This window comes from Prionailurus viverrinus, chromosome A2 (genome assembly GCF_022837055.1).
Source record: "Prionailurus viverrinus isolate Anna chromosome A2, UM_Priviv_1.0, whole genome shotgun sequence".
Classification (NCBI taxonomy): domain Eukaryota; kingdom Metazoa; phylum Chordata; class Mammalia; order Carnivora; family Felidae; genus Prionailurus; species Prionailurus viverrinus.
The window spans coordinates 137,011,320-137,028,677 of record NC_062562.1 but is presented as its reverse complement, the minus strand read 5'-3'; the positions used below and the strand labels follow the sequence as shown (position 1 = coordinate 137,028,677).

Sequence of the window (17,358 nt, the reverse complement as noted above, 5' to 3'; positions counted from 1 at the left end):
CTTTTTATTATTATTTATCAAAACAAACTATTATTCGAATCAAATAAAAGTTATTGAGTTTCTTTTCAACAAAGATGTTATAAATCCTGAGATTGCACTAAACTGTATAGGTTACAAAGTACTTCTTTGAGGAAAATAACTGTATTTGTTTCTCTTGCAGAGTCTAATTTTCAGAAAAAAATCACTTAGGCAGCAGGAAGCAATGCTAGAGGCTACACAACCCAGCAAAATGATAATAAATATCAGATCCCATAGGGTTTAGTGAGGCTGGAAGATACAAGGCAAAGTTCCAGAGAGAGGAGAGCTATGCAGAAAGTCTCAAGCATTACATAGGGCTGCCCCTAAGTATTAGGACAGGGCAAACATGCAGAGAAACTCCAAGAGCTGGGCAAAAAAGTCAAAGGAGCTGTAAACTGAACAATTCCCAGATATTCTGTCTCTGGCCACCCAGAATGGAGAGTCCTCAGTTAGTTAGTTCTCCAGGACATTCAGGCATCAGAATCCCCAGAAGGACCAAGAACAGATATATTATTTATGTAACATATATACATACACATGTATGTATGTATATTCATATATAGCGAGATACGCATTATATTACATATTATATATATGCATTATATATATGATGATATACTCTGTATATATGTATGCATATATATACAGATATACGTGTGTATATATATTATATATGTATATGCCTATACATAGATATATATCTATATCTGTATCTGTACCCATATCTATATCTAACTATTGTAGATCTATATCTATCTATAGACAGATCTAGATATAGAGATAGAGATAGGTATTGAGAGAGAGAGGAGAGAGAGAAATCAGTTACCTACTTGATAATCCAATCTCCAAAAAAATAGTCTCCTGTATATTGGTTGAAATTCTCCCTGAATTCCTATTCATGCCACTATTATGTTTATAGGTTTCTACTTCAAACAAAAAGACTCCTGGGAAGAACTATTAAACCATTAACACCTTGGCTTGGATAAAATACTGAGATCGCTGGAGAAGGACCCTCCAGAGAGTCTGGATAGAGCTCAGTATTTAACTCTGACAATAAGGGAGGAGCAGTTCTGGCTCTAGACTATCCCATCATCCAAAGGCATACTTCAAGCTCTACAGATGTAATTAGATTATACTCTGTACTAATGAAGAGACTATAAGAATTGCAAAGTGCCACATAATCAACTGCTAATTTCTAAATGGAGTTTTAACAGCATGTGGTCATTAAGTTTTTATAATTCTTAAATTAGTTGAAAAGTGAACAAGTCATATCCTGACCATTTTTTATGTCTGCATGTCAATCATCCAGACTGATGGATTCTGAAGCAGAAGTAACCATTTTCTTGATTTCCTCCTAATCAAGATAGTTACTTTCTCATCTCATCTCACCCCATTTAGTCTAATCAACCTGCCTTGCTGTGTGTCTGAGCCAGCCTCTTACCATTGTCTGTGAATCAGCATTTATAATAAAAACTATATACATTATAAGTTCCCCATCCAACACACCTCTGAAATTTGAAAGAACATTGCAAAGAAACAAAGAAAGCAAAATGCATGGTCTTGCTTTAAAAGTACAGAATTATTTTAAGTTAAATAATTTATTAATAAAAATACTACTTATTCACTGCTAGGTGCCTGGCACATGTCTAACTTGTTGGATTGTCATATCAATCTGAAAAGAAGGCACTGTTATTTTAATGCACACTTTGCAAATGAGGAGAGTGAGAGGAGGAAACTCTAAATGACCTTTGACTAAGGTCATTTTTGTAAGGTCATTTCAAAAGCCAAGTAGATCTATTCATTGCATTTTGATTTTTAAGTATTTGAAGTATTTATTTTGACAGAAAAATCCTCTCAGACTAGAAATTGATAACTGTTAATGCTGTAAGAAGATTAGATAGTAGTTATCCCACAGCTAATCAAATTTAAAAGTGGAGGCCTCACCATGGTACGTTCTATCTGCTTTCTGAAAATTAACCCCAGGCTGCTTTTACCCTGAGGAAGCCTGCAGTACACTTGACCTGCCATCCCTCTCCAGGCGGACTTTTCCAACAAAGTAAAGCAGTTCTGGCAAATTCTAACTGCTCTCATATACTCAGAAAGGACTGTTTTTCACAGGTTTTGTCTGACCTCTGCCCCAACAGAAAGAAAATCAGACTAAATTTATGCCAAACAAGTTTTTAATAATTTTGATGAAAAACATTTTTACCAACGGCAGCCTGGGCTCTGTCTAACCTTTGACACATTTCCTCATTAATAAATAGCAGCATACCATCGAGAAAATGAATTTTGCAAACAGTGTAGTAATTTTTCCCTGTTGAAAGTTCTAATCTATTTGGAAAATTATCCCATGGGTTATAATTTTAAAATGGCTGAGAATGCTACATTTGTGAATGCTATAGATATTTACTTGTTTTTGTTATGTGTTTATGCTCCTTGAGCATCATCTGTTTGCCTCAACATTGCAGAACAATGAGCTGATTCAACAATGGCCCCAATTAGAAGTGTTACTATACACAAACTGCTGTTTCAGATTTGGACTAACTTAAAAGATATTGAGCAACCCCTGTGTGGCAAGATCAGTTCTCTGTGCTTTTCAATACTCTATCTAGGTCTTTGTTTTTGTTTTCTAACTACTCAAAGCCCCAAGTGACAGGCCATTTCTGTAGAGCAACACTCAGTGCAATCTAAAGTTACAATAAAACTTACATATAAATAAAGTCTCTGTGGGACACCTGGGTGGCTCAGTCGGTTGAGCAACCGACTTTGGCTCAGGTCATGATCTCACGGTTTGTGACTTCGAGCCCCGCTTCGGGCTCTGTGCTGACAGCTCAGAACCTGGAGCCTGCTTCAGAATCTGTCTCCCTCTCTCTCTGCACCACCCCCCTCACACTGTGTCTCTCTGTCTCTTGGAAATAAATAAATGTTTAAAAAAATTTTTTTAATTAAAAAATAAAGTTTCTGGATATTGACATAGATTTTTTCATAATGGGATTTTAGCTGCTATTTAAAATATTTAGCACAAATGATTCTTGTACTACAATGAACACTGGACAATGATTATCTATAATTCTTAGTCACTCACGCTCCAGGATTCACTGATTTAGAGGAACCAGTTACTCTGCTCTGATATGACAAACTTTGTTTAAATCCCAGAAAATTCTCCATGTCACTTGACCTGTATCTTCAAAACAAAGGCAACTGAGTCCAAGCACCATAAAGATTTAAGGATTGTGCTATCGCTGATATAGGTGTCAGAAACAAATTTGAATATTGGGGAGCATTTGAGTGGTAGAAACACTTAGGAAAGAGGAAAGAGAAACCAGTTAACTTGTCAACTCTTTCATCACATAAAGCATGAATGAAGTGGATTCTTCCACGAGTAACTAATATTTCCAAGTAGTGCCAAGTGCCCATTTTATCACTTCTCATTTTGTTCCAAATGGAGTTTGCAGAGACATTCAAACATTAGGGTAATGTATGAAACACTTGCACAAGGCAGCTGGAGAAACTTTGCAATATTAAACAATTCATATTACTATTCAAGTTGTATAAATGGAAGTCTACAGGAAAAGGCACGAATGTAATACTGACTCTTTATTTTTCAGACTAGATGGATAATGAATACCTCCCAGTGATGAGCCTTCCCATTGCTCCACATTGTTGTCAACAGTTATTATTGTGAGTGTGTTTAATTTTAGCCATTTTGGTAATGCCTTAGTTTCAATGGTGAAGGGAAAGGTTTGAAAGCAAGAATTTTCCCTTAAATCCAGATGCACTTTGTGCCATATGTGGCAACATATAGTGTGAATTTGTTACTACATCAAATGTTTGTAATGGTAACTACAGTTCTCGCAATCCTCAGAGCAGTTCAAAGATAACACATAATATTTTATGAATCTGCTCAAAGGTGAAAAATCATGAGTAAACATAAATCAAATTTGACCTTACAACAACTTGTGGACGTATGATAGGAGTGTCGACTAAATTCTGGTAAAGGAATTAGAGTAAATTTAGACACAGAACAAGATGACCTGTAAGAATTAAGTGAAATAATGGAAGATCTTCAAGGAACAAATTATGGTCTTTCACATAAAACAAAATTAATTTTGAATTTACAATATCCAGAGCTATTTGATATGAACTGTACACTATTGATAATACAAGCAAAATCTATTTTAAAAATCCAAACAGGCTAAATTTGGCAATTTCTCTTTTAAAAAAATTATTTTCATTTAAAGAAAGTGTTTTTTAAAAATCAAAAGAAACTTTGTATGAAATATACAAAAGTGATAGCTACTTAAGTATAAGAACAATATTATCAGGATATATTAGAACAATAAAATAAAAATAGTTTGCATAGCCATGAAAGAAAATACTTACAACTTATCTTGAAACTAATTTTTATGAAGAATATATTTCTGGTATTATGTATCAAGGTCTATGCTTTAACTGAAGAGAGATTTTAACAATTTGAGCAACACAGAGTAAGTTCTTTGCCAAATCCAACTTCCCATTTAGGTTAAAAACCATAGGTTGGCCAGTGACTGGTGAGTTGAGGGTTATTTTTCAAAAAGAAAAAACTGGGGTAGATCAAATCCATTCTCTGTCTCTCTCTGTCTCTCTGTCTGTGTGTGTGTCTCTCTCTCTTTCTGTTCATCAAAAATCAGTTGAGGATCATAAAGAGATTTGTAGGCCCCAGGGCTGAGAGGTGATAAGGAAGGATCTTATGTGAGGGAAGGAATCAGAATAAGGTAGTGAGAGAAGAGGAGGGAACAGACTCACAGAGATAAACAGAAGAAAGACCAGACAACCTCATGGTGGAAGGTGGATGGGAGCCTAGAGGTCTGAAGGCTCTCCAGTAATCTATTCCAGGTGAACTTCTCCCATGAATATTCAACCAGATTTCCCTGTAAAGAAACCTTGGTCCTACAATACCCAGTTCCATAGTACTTAACCTCCTTGTGACTGTTAGTTTCTGTCTCTCGAGCAGACACTTTTGGTTCTAGGAGGGCAGAATCTGAATCTGATTTCCATTAACATTCTCAATGCCTAACACATATTAAATGCTCTACAATTATATAATAAATTAATAAAAACAGATCTCATTTAAAAATAAGACCCCAACTCCTTCTACCATTTCAACTTCACCAATCAGAGCAGAACAGAATTAATTACATCAGAAGTTAGTCATGCCGAAGGGAAAAAGAGAGGCAATTGGGAGTTGGGGGGAGAACTGAACAGAAGGAAAAGAATTTTAACAGGGCTTTTAAAATACTAGTTACTGGGGGCTCCTGGGTGGCTCAGTCGGTTAAGCGTCCGACTCATGATCTCATGGTCCGTGAGTTCGAGCCCCGCGTCGGGCTCCGTGCTGACAGCTCAGAGCCTGGAGCCTGCTTCAGATTCTGTGTCTCCCTCTCTCTCTGACCCTCCCCTGTTCATGCTTTGTCTCTTTCTCTGTCTCAAAAATAAATAAACATTAAAAAAAATTTTTTAATAAAAAAAATAAAATAGTAGTTACTGGGCCATATCCCCAAGTTTCTGAATCAGTAGATCAGAGGTGAAGCCAAGAATGTTCATTTCCAGTATGTTCCCAGATACTGCTCATGCTTCCTTATGTAGAAAACCACAGGCTTAATTAAGAGAATAGGAGGTGGGGGAAAGATCGAGGAAAGGATAGAGGACATGAGGAGAATTATAATTGGCTTCATAGATTAAGAGGCATCAAGGTATAATTCTCTGTCAGAAAAACTGATTAAGAGGCTGTAATTGGTATCTTAGAATTGATTGGTAAAGTTTAATTGGTATTACTGTTTTAAGCAAGTAGACTTAAGATGACCATATGTCTAGGTGTGTCTGGGAGAGTCTTGATTTTCTCCTATAGCTCAGCATAATAATTAATAGCACTTCCTTTCTCTCTCAGGAGTGCCCCAATTGGGACAATAAATTATATGGTCACCTTGCTTACTTATAAGAATGAAATACTAAATGTGTACAAGCTGTGAGGGATGCTGCTTCTTAGTCCATCTGGGCAAGAGAATGAATGAGCTGGTAAAAAAGGAGAAACAAAGATCTTTATCTATTTAATGCCCTTTCTAAAGGATCTTTGAAAAATACTGAGTAGTAGACACTGCCTAAGACCGAGAGACAGCATTCTGAAAACCAGGCATAGAAATAAATAAGTGCCAGACCTGGAATCAGGATGATTAATGGTAGGTTTTTCTTAGCCCAGAAGAAAGGTATGCCTTTTGATGGCTAGGCTTTTTCAGGACACACTGAAGGGGAGGGAAAAAAAATATTAATCCCTAGATATCCTGACTCAGGATGGCTGAGAGTCCAGGAAGGAATTCATTTTTTGCACAAACACCTCAGGAAATTCAGATGCATGCCATCCATGGACCATACTTTAAAAAACATTTTAATAAATGTGGGCTAGGTCTAATGTGTTAGTCTTTCGTCATAGCAATGACATTTTAAAATCTTAACCCAAAGGAGTAAGTTTATAATAGAAGGAATCCAGAAATTAGATGAGTGTAGATTCTGCTCTTTGCCACCAGAGAAACCCTTGGTAGTTCCAAAATCTCAATTCCATTCTTCCATTAATAAAACATGACAGCAGGCTGGAAGGAAGGAAGTCGTTACAGGGGCAGGCCTTGGAATTAGAGCATTTAACTACCTCATCCCCTTCATGAAATTAGAAGTTCCCTAGCACTATCAGCAAATCATGGTGGAAAAATTACTTCCATAAAACTCCCTCAAGTCCAAAGACATCAGACGTCAGTGGGGGAAATCCCCCAGAGTTCACAGGAGATTTGATTGCACCTTAGAATCTGAAGGCATCTCCTTGACTGGCATAACTTTAAATTACCTTTATTCAGTAAAATTTACATAATCTTTAACAAAGTTTTCTGAATGATTTCTTTTCTCTCAGTAATATAACATTTGCATGACTCAATTTCGACATCTTAAGAAGGTCTGCATAAATATGCATTTTCCATTGAATTTATGATATAGCCACTCAGAGCATATCCTTGACATCATCTCACCTTCTTGGTCACACATTGACATTTTAATGTTATTTACTATAAAATTGCATTGACAGCATCTTCAGAGCATTGTGATAGCATTTTAGTTGCCATCAAAGTGAATTTTTAATAATATTCACTTGGAAGAGAAAAAAAACACTACTGATTTGACTTCAACATACCCATTGCAGTACACACGCGCGCGCGCGCGCGCGCGCACACACACACACACAAAACAATTTAACTATTGTATGCTAATTAGCAGTTGATTGTGCATCAATGGCAGATGAGGAAGTGAACCTAAGTGGGAAGGACTTCCTCAAAAAATATAGAAAAAGAAATTCTTCTGTCTCAGGAAGCCAGGACGGAATCCAGAACCTCCTGCTTTTATCTTCAAGTAAAAGGCAATATTATTACCCCCCTCTTCATAGGTTTTTCCAGATAATTGTACTAAAAATGATAATCTATATTATAATAGGTATTCTTTAAGTGTGCACTTAGAAGTGTGCATTTTAGTATAAACAGCATAGACTACCTCAAAGGTAAAGTCATTTTGTTTTAGAGTAGGCCAGCAACCTGTTTGTTTTAGAGTTTTTGTTGTAGAGTAGGCCAGCAACCTGTTTGATCCCAGTAATTCATTTTGAACAAGTTTTTCAGGCTTAAATTGTCAGTATTCTCTCTTAGACTTATTTATCAATTGCCTACACACCACATGCTGCTAAGTATTTTTTGTAGCTAAAGAAAAAGAAAAGACAAAATTATAATAACTAGCATTCATGGAAGGCCAGCTATGTTCTAACCAAGTGCATTGCGTGCAAAATCTCATTTATTCATAACAAGAATCTCATAGGGAAGTGCAATTATCCACAAGCTATAGATGAGGGAACAGAGCCCTGGAAAGGAGACACTTCTAAAGGCACATGTGCTTCTAAAGACACGTGGCTAGTGAATAGTGGAGTTGGGATTTTAAAAATGCTGGCTTCAGTGTCCCTGCTATCATTCCTCTTTGGAAAAAAAAGTGAGGGAAAAAGTGAGGCCAGAAGCACATGTATGGTTGGGAGTAGTTGAGCACATCCATAGGTGCTTCCAGCCCATGGGCAATATTTCCATTTCCCTTTCCAGTGGGAGGCTGGTGGAAGGGAAAGGTCTCTGACCCACAGCAATGCTGGGTGAAGACAGAGTGGCATTTACCAGACCATTTCTGAAAGAGACTGCTGAGGATCATCACCTGAGAAGTTTATCCAAAAAAGACCATTAGAGCAAGGGAGTACAGGGTTCCTACCAGAAGCTTAGTGAATGGTCCAATAGCCAAGAAAATGTGGACAGCTGGACAGGAGTCCCTCTAAATAAATATCAGAGACAGCAGCAGCTGGGCCTCACAGGTTGGATCAGTCAGTAAATTATGCAGATCTATTTAATGCTCAATTATGGCTAGTCATATTACTCTAAGGACTTACATGAGATGTGGTTTTAGTACCAAATTCTTCTTTTCTTACTGTTAGCTAAAATATTTGTCAGGACTTTCTGTCCACAATGCAATCCTGTCAAGTGCCATCCAGGTTAAATTCTGAACATCAATGACTTCTTGCAAAGAATGTCATTTGCTAAGCCACCAAGGAACATGTGAACAAGCATTTGACCTGAACCTACTTAGGACAACAGTTATGTAAACTTTGTTTTTATTCCCTTATTCAACACTAGGATGTAAATTAACTTCTTCAAAACATTCAACCCATTCAATTTTGTTAAGATGGTTGATATAAGCTTATAGTATACCTAAAGAATCATTTTGTCAGCTTGCAAGTCAAATTATCCCAAACATTTACTCACTAGGCATCTACTCCTAAAAGAATCACTCATCTGGATTATTTTTCAATTATAAACTTGAAGAATTTCACTGAAACAAGTGATTTTCAAGTGCCTTTTAAATAAATGAACTTGTTAGTTGTGTTCAAATAAGCTCTAGACATGGTAGCTGGGTGATTTTCAATTTAAGAAAATGTGCTATGAGGGTGCCTGGGGGCCCAGTCAGTTAAACATCTAACTCTTGATTTTGGCTAAGGTCATGATCTCACAGTGGTCACCGGATTGAGCCCTGTGCCAGGCTGCATGCTGACAACACAGAGCCTGTTTGGGATTCTCTCTCTCCTCTCTCTCTGCACCTCCCTCTGCTCACACACTCTATCTCAAATAAATAAATGAAAAAGAAAATTTTTTAAGAATACTATTAAAAAAAGTGCTGCCATTTCTTGCCTTCATTTTAGAAAAAAAAATGTCATTGCTTAAATAACTTGACTGCTGCCCCTTGAATCTCTGAATGCATTGCTAGAAATCATTCTTGGTGATATACATTTACATTTGATAACTTATGGAATGTATGAGATTCTATTTTATATAAATATGTATATATATGTAAATAAACATAATAAACACATGTAAATATGTATATATACATATATACATAAACATAAAAAAAGAAATATATATATACATATTTGTTTTGGTCATACTTTTATGGCTGTAATAGATTATTAGCTATATTGAGAGTTCAGTCAAAAACACGTAATATATACAAATATGTGGGTAAAGGTCATAGAAAGGTTTATAATGAATTAATAATAAGTCTCTGTCTGAAGTAAAACTTCCCTTTTCCTTCATAATCCAATTCACAACCTCCATCAACTTTTTTCACACTTTTCCTTTATTAGTTCTCTGGGTGGCTAACTTCTCTTCTCCAAATAATGTTGCTGTATCTAAATTTTACTGTGCAATCAACTTTATATATTAGCTATTGACTTCCTAATATGATAAATAAGGATGATCTCCCTTCCACGTCCTCATCTACTCCTTCTACTAATATTGTTTAATCACTACTCTGATTGGTCAGCTATGCAAATTCAAATAAGATACTTAAATGTACATTTCTTTTTTTTTTTTTTTTTTTTTTTTTTTTTACTTTTGGGACAGAGAGAGACAGAGCATGAACGGGGGAGGGGCAGAGAGAGAGGGAGACACAGAATCGGAAACAGGCTCCAGGCTCTGAGCCATCAGCCCAGAGCCTGACGCGGGGCTCGAACTCACGGACCGCGAGATCGTGACCTGGCTGAGGTCTGACGTTTAACCGACTGCGCCACCCAGGCGCCCCAAATGTACATTTCTTATCCCACAGACTATAGCCAATATCTCTTGACTTCATATTTGGTAAGGTGAGGACACCTGCAAGGGTCAGGTAGATGTAGATGTATTTAAGTTCTTTGCCTTTCCAAGAGTCCTAGAATTACATTTACTACTCTATAGGTACAATGCTATGACTCCTGTGCCCCACAGAGGGGAAGTTTTTATCATGAAATTTAAATGGATTATCCATTTTTAATGGCTTCACCATATCCAAAATACTTTTCTAAGCTCTCGATCATTATATATTCTATCGAATCTCCTTTTATATAACTGGACCACTCTCTCCAAAAATCTGGTCTTCTGCTGGTTTTCTTGGTACTTAATATTAATTCATCTCATTATTTCCTAGGTACCTTAGAGTCCTCTTCAAATTCTAACATTTTTGACACCTCTTTTGAGGTATAATTGACATACAATTAGCTTCTGATTTTGAAATATTTTAGATTTCAATATTTTAAATATAGAGAAGAGATCTAAAAATAGAACAGTGTTCCCCTACCCTTCATGTAGAGTCTCCTAATACTTTCTTTATATAGTGATCAAAGTTAAGAAATTAACATTGTTATAATACCATTTACTAAACTGGGGATTGTATTTGGGTTTCACCAGTTTTCTCCAAAGTGTCCTTTTTCTGTTTCAGGAGCCAATCCAGGATCCTACATAGGCTTTAATCGTCACAATCCTCCAATCTGTAGTATTGCCTGAGACTTTCCTAGTCTTTCATGACTGTGGCTCATTTTAAAAGTAATTGCAAATATTTTGTAGAAAGCTCCTCATTTTTTAATTTATGTGATTTATCTTTTTAATTAAAATAAGGTTACATAATTTTGAGATGAATATCATAGAGGTGACTTGCCTTGCTCAGTGCACAATTTCAGGGAGTATGTGATGTAAATATGTATTACTACTGGTGATGTTAAACTTGATCATTCGGTTAAGGTAATGTCTGCCCTGTTTTTTTAATTATAAAGTTACTTTTGTACCTCTTGATAAATAATATTTAGTAGAAATACCCTGAGACTATGCAAACATCTCATTTCTCTTTAAATTTTTGCCCAACTAATTTTTAAAGAATTTATCTAGAAACCATATCGTTCAACTCAATATGTTGGCTCTCTTGGTAAGTCAAGTACTTCCCTGCTTTTCAATGAGGGATAGATTTATCTGGCTCTGTTCTCCAACTGCAATCTGTTTTCACTAGTGTTATAAAAGCAAAGGTGTTTATTCCCCTTCTTTCCACAGATTAAGACTCCTGTCCAAATAGGAGACAGAAGAAAAGGGTCCTGATGGAGTTCAGTGCCCCTTCCACAGTAGCACTCTTCCCCAGCCAGTTTTTCCCCCATGAGAAAGACTTCTCAGGCTTAAATCTTTGCTATAAGAGCCTTGGAGGGTTCATGAAGGAAAAAAAATGCAACAGGATGCAGATTACATTTCTCCTGCAATTTGTTCTCTAGTTCTAATATTTCTTCTCATTATTTTTGGGCTCATTCATATTCATACTGTATTTAAATGTATGGTTGTGCACATTTAAGACTAAAGAAACAAATGTCTATTGCAAGCTCTGTCTATGGAGAAAGGACTTGTATATGGCAGGCTCTACTTCAGCATGAGTGTGTGGGGCACCAGGCCATACATACTCTATGCTGATGCAATCCTATGTGGAGAAAATCAAAAGGCTTTTGCCCCCATTTGCTAGAGGGAGGGTTGGGAAGATGGATGTTCTTCATATAGACTTCAATCTCTCTGTTTTCCACCTCCACGTTATCACCTCTCCCAAATTCAGAGGCCTCGGACTCTACCAGGTAAGATCAGGCCCCTATTTAACATATCCCTAAACATATTATATGCTGTGGCTTTCTTGTATTATTTCAGTTGTCTGCACTCTTCAATCCCTTTTTTATTTCAGAAATGTATTTAAATATGTTATCTGTTGGTTCCACACATGTACATTTTTGGAGGTTTGTATGTCTTCTAAAATATCTTTTATCACTTATGATTTATTAGGAAAAGAAAGTGTTAAATATTAACAATCAATCAGGCATCTTGAATCAAGGCTAAAAGTTTAATTTCTGATTTAATAAAAAACATATTTTCAAAGATGAATTTTAATCATATATATAGTAATATGTGATTTTTCCTCATCAAAAAATAGATTTCACAAGTTCTTAACCATTTTTTTCTTTTGTTCTTACTGTAAATGGAATCATCCAGAAACAGATATATAATACAAAGGACTTTAAAATATGAAGCAAGGCATAAAGCTTCCTTTGGAAATTGTTACGTTGCAAATACTTTTTTTTTTCTTGTCATAAGTTTGTATAAGTAGGCAGTGGGATAGAGTGAAAAGAGCAATGGTCTTGGAGTCAGTAGACCTACATTCTAATGTTGACCTCAGTTTGTGTATCAGTCTTCCCACATTGAGTAGTTTGCTAGGATAATTACTGAGGTCCTTTTCAGTTCCAAAATTTATTGTTCTAATCTTTTGATCTCCTTATTTTGTTGTCTTCAGTGAGGTTCTGGATCCTTGAAGCTATTAATTCAGCCTCATTTGTCAATTTTTTTTTTGTCACCTAACTTACATAGCAAACACAATTTTAACTATCTGAGCATTGTACATGCCCTCCTATACTGGACAGTAGCACCATAATGCCTCTCGCTTCTATAGTCCTTTTCTAAGACATTTTTCCCTGTGTGTAACAATTTAATGGAGGATGAGGGAGCAACTTTAAGTAGTTCATTACCTCTAAGAGGCCCCATTCTGTACTACAGCATCCTGCCACTTGGGAAATAGACCAGGAAATAGCAACTAACCAAATAAAACAAACCTATAGGTTGGCTAGCACTAAAGCACTAACCAAAAATGCATGACAGTATTTAGATAAGTTATCAAATTCCTCCTTTAGGAATCTAAACATGCACTATGGAAAGAGTTAATGAGTTGGTAGCAAGAGCAGGAGCTGAAAATATGCACATGAGCAGAGGTCATGAAGCATCAGGGGTCAGAGTGGACTATAGATAAGAATATGGTTATATTTATGTTAAAAGTATGTTGAAACTGAGATAGATAAAAGATGTTCATAATAGAAAGTGAAGTAAATAATCACAGGGTGTCTGGGTGGCTCAGTCAGTTAAGCATCTGACTCTTGATTTCAGCTCAGGTCATGATCTCAGTGTTTGGGAGATGGAGACCCCCCCCCCACCCCACCGTTGGGCTCCATGGTGTGGAGCCTGCCTAGGATTCTCTCTTCCCCTCCCCCAGCTCATGTACCCTGCCTTGGCTCTCTCTCTCTCTCTTTCTCTATCTCTCTCTCAAAATAAAAAAATTAAAAGTGAATAAAAAAGTGAATAAGTGAATAAAAAAAAGTGAAGCAAATGATTAGAGTAGAAGTAGAAACAAGGAAGAGTGTATATTTCCACAGCAGGGGAAGGAGGATCTCCTACTGATAAGGGCTAAAGCTTAATTGGATTTGCCTAGATTCTAAACTACATTCCTGTCTCTATGATCTCTGGTCTATTTCTGGATTCTCTTTAGATTACTCTGTCCTCATTCTCATGTGCAATATAACCATAATCTTACCATTAAATGTAACCTGAGTGAATCTCTGTTTGTAGCCACCAAAATAACCTAGTGCATTTTTGCAAGTAGATCATAGGCCCCTCAAGTATCTGACAGTGTGCTTTGTACCCACCACATCATGTGCAGTATAAACATCAGGGCTTCCTGACATGGTCTTTTGAGGGTTCCAGAAACTGGAAGAAATTCGATACTCCAGTCCAGGCAGTAGAGAAGCCGTGCACATACCTGCAATCTTTGATGCTACTATCAAGTATCAAAACATTTACTCTTGATACACACACTACAAGAGTAATTGGAGTTGACTTAAAGTACAAAATGTGACAGGCCATAACTTGTACTGGTTATCACAAAACCACCATACTCGGAGACATTCTAAAACATTCCTACGGTGAATCAACAGAAATCTATAAATCTAGTTAAGATGCTTGGATTTGTCCTCCCTCAGAGGACAGTAATGTAAGACAGGTTTCAGCCTGAGGTCATTATGCATTTGATTCATAACATTTTTCTTGTTAGGTTATATCTCCTAAGAATGAATAGTCTGAAAGTGTCTTACACAGAAGTAGTGAAAAATAGGAAAGGAGATCTTCAGACTAGGAAAGGAATGGAAATGCGAAATAAAAAAGGAACTTCTAGTATAATCTTGTGATGTTAAAATGTTTATAATAAAAATAACTTATATGACATTTTATGATGTTTGGCTTAAACATAAAAGTTTTATCTTTAATATTACTTCAAAACATATTACTAGTCCCAGTGAAGGATTATCTATATATCCAAGTCTACCTTACTTTAATATATGAATATTTTACAACAGCTTTATTATTAATCACAGGTGAAAGCTCATTAATGTAGTCATAAGTTTTGCTTCTTTTCTCAATTTTCCATGTAGTAATAAGATTTCAGATTCCATATATGCTACATAGACTTACATAGTGCCAACGTTTAAAAACTCCTAATGGATATCACATTTTGCTAGTAGTTTCATTTAGAATTCAGGACTGAATTTTAGTTTCCAAAGAGATGAGTGAAGATTTTTTTTTTACAATCCGCTAATAAATAGATCCCATCTGTCTCTTTAATAAGGTCATGTACTATATAAACCATCTTTGCTTCCACTATTATTAAGAGGATAAAAATGCAGTGTTTTAATATATATTTATAAAGTTAAATTAATATAAATTGTCAGCTGTCCCAAAAATTTATTTTGATAGTGATAGTTTGACTGTAACATGATTTACTCTCTAAGAAAATGGCCTTTTCCTTAGACCTTGAAATTGAGAGCAATTCACTATGAATGAAGACACTCCCCCAAGAGAAAAGTGGAAATGACATTGATTGAACTGTTACATGGCACACATTTGATAGGCTTTTTCACAACCTGTATGGGTAATTTCAAAATTAATATTGTGACCTTGTTCCTTCAAAAAAAAGAAATTGAGAGTCATACTTAATATATGTAAGTTTAGATGTTATATTTTGGTGCCACTTGAGGTTAGTAAATTAGAGATAAATCTATGCTGTCCACAAGACCTAACCACACACAAAAAAGTGTCAGTTCAGAATATTTTGAAGTTTAGTCAGCATAAATAAGATTAAAAAGTTTAGCCAATAGCAGATTCCTTCTTCTTTAAGGAAAAATGTCTCAATAAAAGGCTCTGTGGGGCACCTGGGTGGCTCAGTCAGCTAAGCATCAGACTTTGGCTCAGGTCATAATCTTTTGGTTGGTGAGTTTGAGCCCCTCGTCTGGCTCTGTGCTGATGGCTTACAGCCTGGAGCCTGCTTCAGATTCTGTGTCTCCCTCTCTTTCTCTGCCCTTCCCCTGCTCGTTCTCTCTCTCTCTCTCTCTCTCTCTCTAATATGAAATAAAACATAAATAAAATTAAATAAATAAATAGTTCTATTTCTAACATAACTTTGGGGTAGATGGACCTTTTTTCACATACACAAAACCAAGGGGAAAGGGGTAATGTAGGAGACTCGTCAGGAACTGAGACCACAACTGTTGGCACACCCTTCCCATTTGTGTGAAATTCTGAGATCGTACAAGCTAAACCATTCAGTGTTCTAATGTTCAGCTCTGGAAAGGTAGCAAGCCCAGCAAAGTCATGATCCCAAGAAGGGTCAATAATATACCAGCCACTCCTGTCCTGAGGACAGCAGACTCTGAGGCTATCCTGCTTTTAATTATGGCAAGAAGCTGTGTTGGAGAAAAGGATTAGTGCAAGCCCTTCTCTCTCCATAGCATCCAATAAATCCCTCTCCCACCTTTTAAAATCAATCCATGTAAATGAGATGGGGTTGATTAAAATAAGATCTTTCCTAAAACTCTTAAATCTTGAACCAAATTTCAGGAACTGCATAGGACAACGACTTCTGAAATATTACTCACAACCGTCCAGTGTGGTAGGTCCAATGATGAAAAGACTGAAATAACCTGCCCAGCAGGACACTCTTAGTAAATGGCAAGAAAGAGTCTCTGGTGCCCTTGAAACCTAATGCCAAAGTTCATGCTCTAACCCTCTCCTGAGCTTCAGCACCACAGTCAGCTGTGAATATGGTGAGACTACATAGAGAGGGAACAAATGTCTACCTCTCCTGCAATCCCACTGAGTTCTTTGTAGGATGCTCTTCTTGACTTTAAAGTATTGGGCTTGGTCTGGATGCCTCACTACGTTTTACACACACACACACACACACACACACACGAGCATCCGTGCTCGTATTATGTATATATACATTCCAACTATGGGCCAATAATTGAGACTATTCAGTATGAATAAATTCTCCAGAATAGCAACTATCCATATTCCACTCTTCCTTCTGAAGTCCCTGTGAGTCTTGCACAGAGGAGAGGAGGGTTCCTATACATGAGCTGAGCTAGAGAAAAAGCTAGAATAAGGTTATTAAGATAATAAACATTTCTGTTTTCAAATAGATATCCTCTTTAAATAACTTCAAAGCATACAGATACTTCAGATGTTGCATAAGATGAGTAGGGTAAACCTTTTATAACTAATCATGCATCACCATATGAAAAATTAGATTCTGTAAATATGCATCAAAGGTTGTGCATTCTAATATTGTATTCTGAATGCTGTCCAAAGGAAAAGAAAAGGAATAGAGCGTTAAAGCAATGAAAAAAGAAAACTAGAATGAGACATGGGTGTATTAGTGATAACCAAAAATATATCCATCTCTTAGAAGTCATACATACTAGAGTTTTATGGTAAATCTCCATCCATATCTAGTAAACAATCTTGGTTTTAAATTTAAAACCCCATGTTTGTGCCAACAGAACTGACAAGTCCTGCCAAGATTAAAAGGAGAAATTAATTGTCCCTCAAGACCACTTTTAACTTGGCTACACAAACATGGTAATATTATAGACAAGCTACTAAAAGTTATGTTTAAAGAAATCTATTTACTCTAACAATATTGCCCTTGAGTAAGTGGAAAACACACAAACTTTGAAATCCTCAAGAATGAAAATTCAAGAAAGAAATCACTTCTATTGACATTAGAAATTCAGAAGTCATCACAGAAGAATTGATTCATTAA

General features: G+C 36.3%; 1 pseudogene; it reads right to left on the bottom strand.

The window, feature by feature from the left end:
• The window catches only part of LOC125153917 (golgin-45-like), a 56,211-nt pseudogene extending 42,191 nt beyond the window's left edge, over nucleotides 1-14,020 (bottom strand).
• Nucleotides 14,021-17,358: the final 3,338 nt, after the last annotated feature.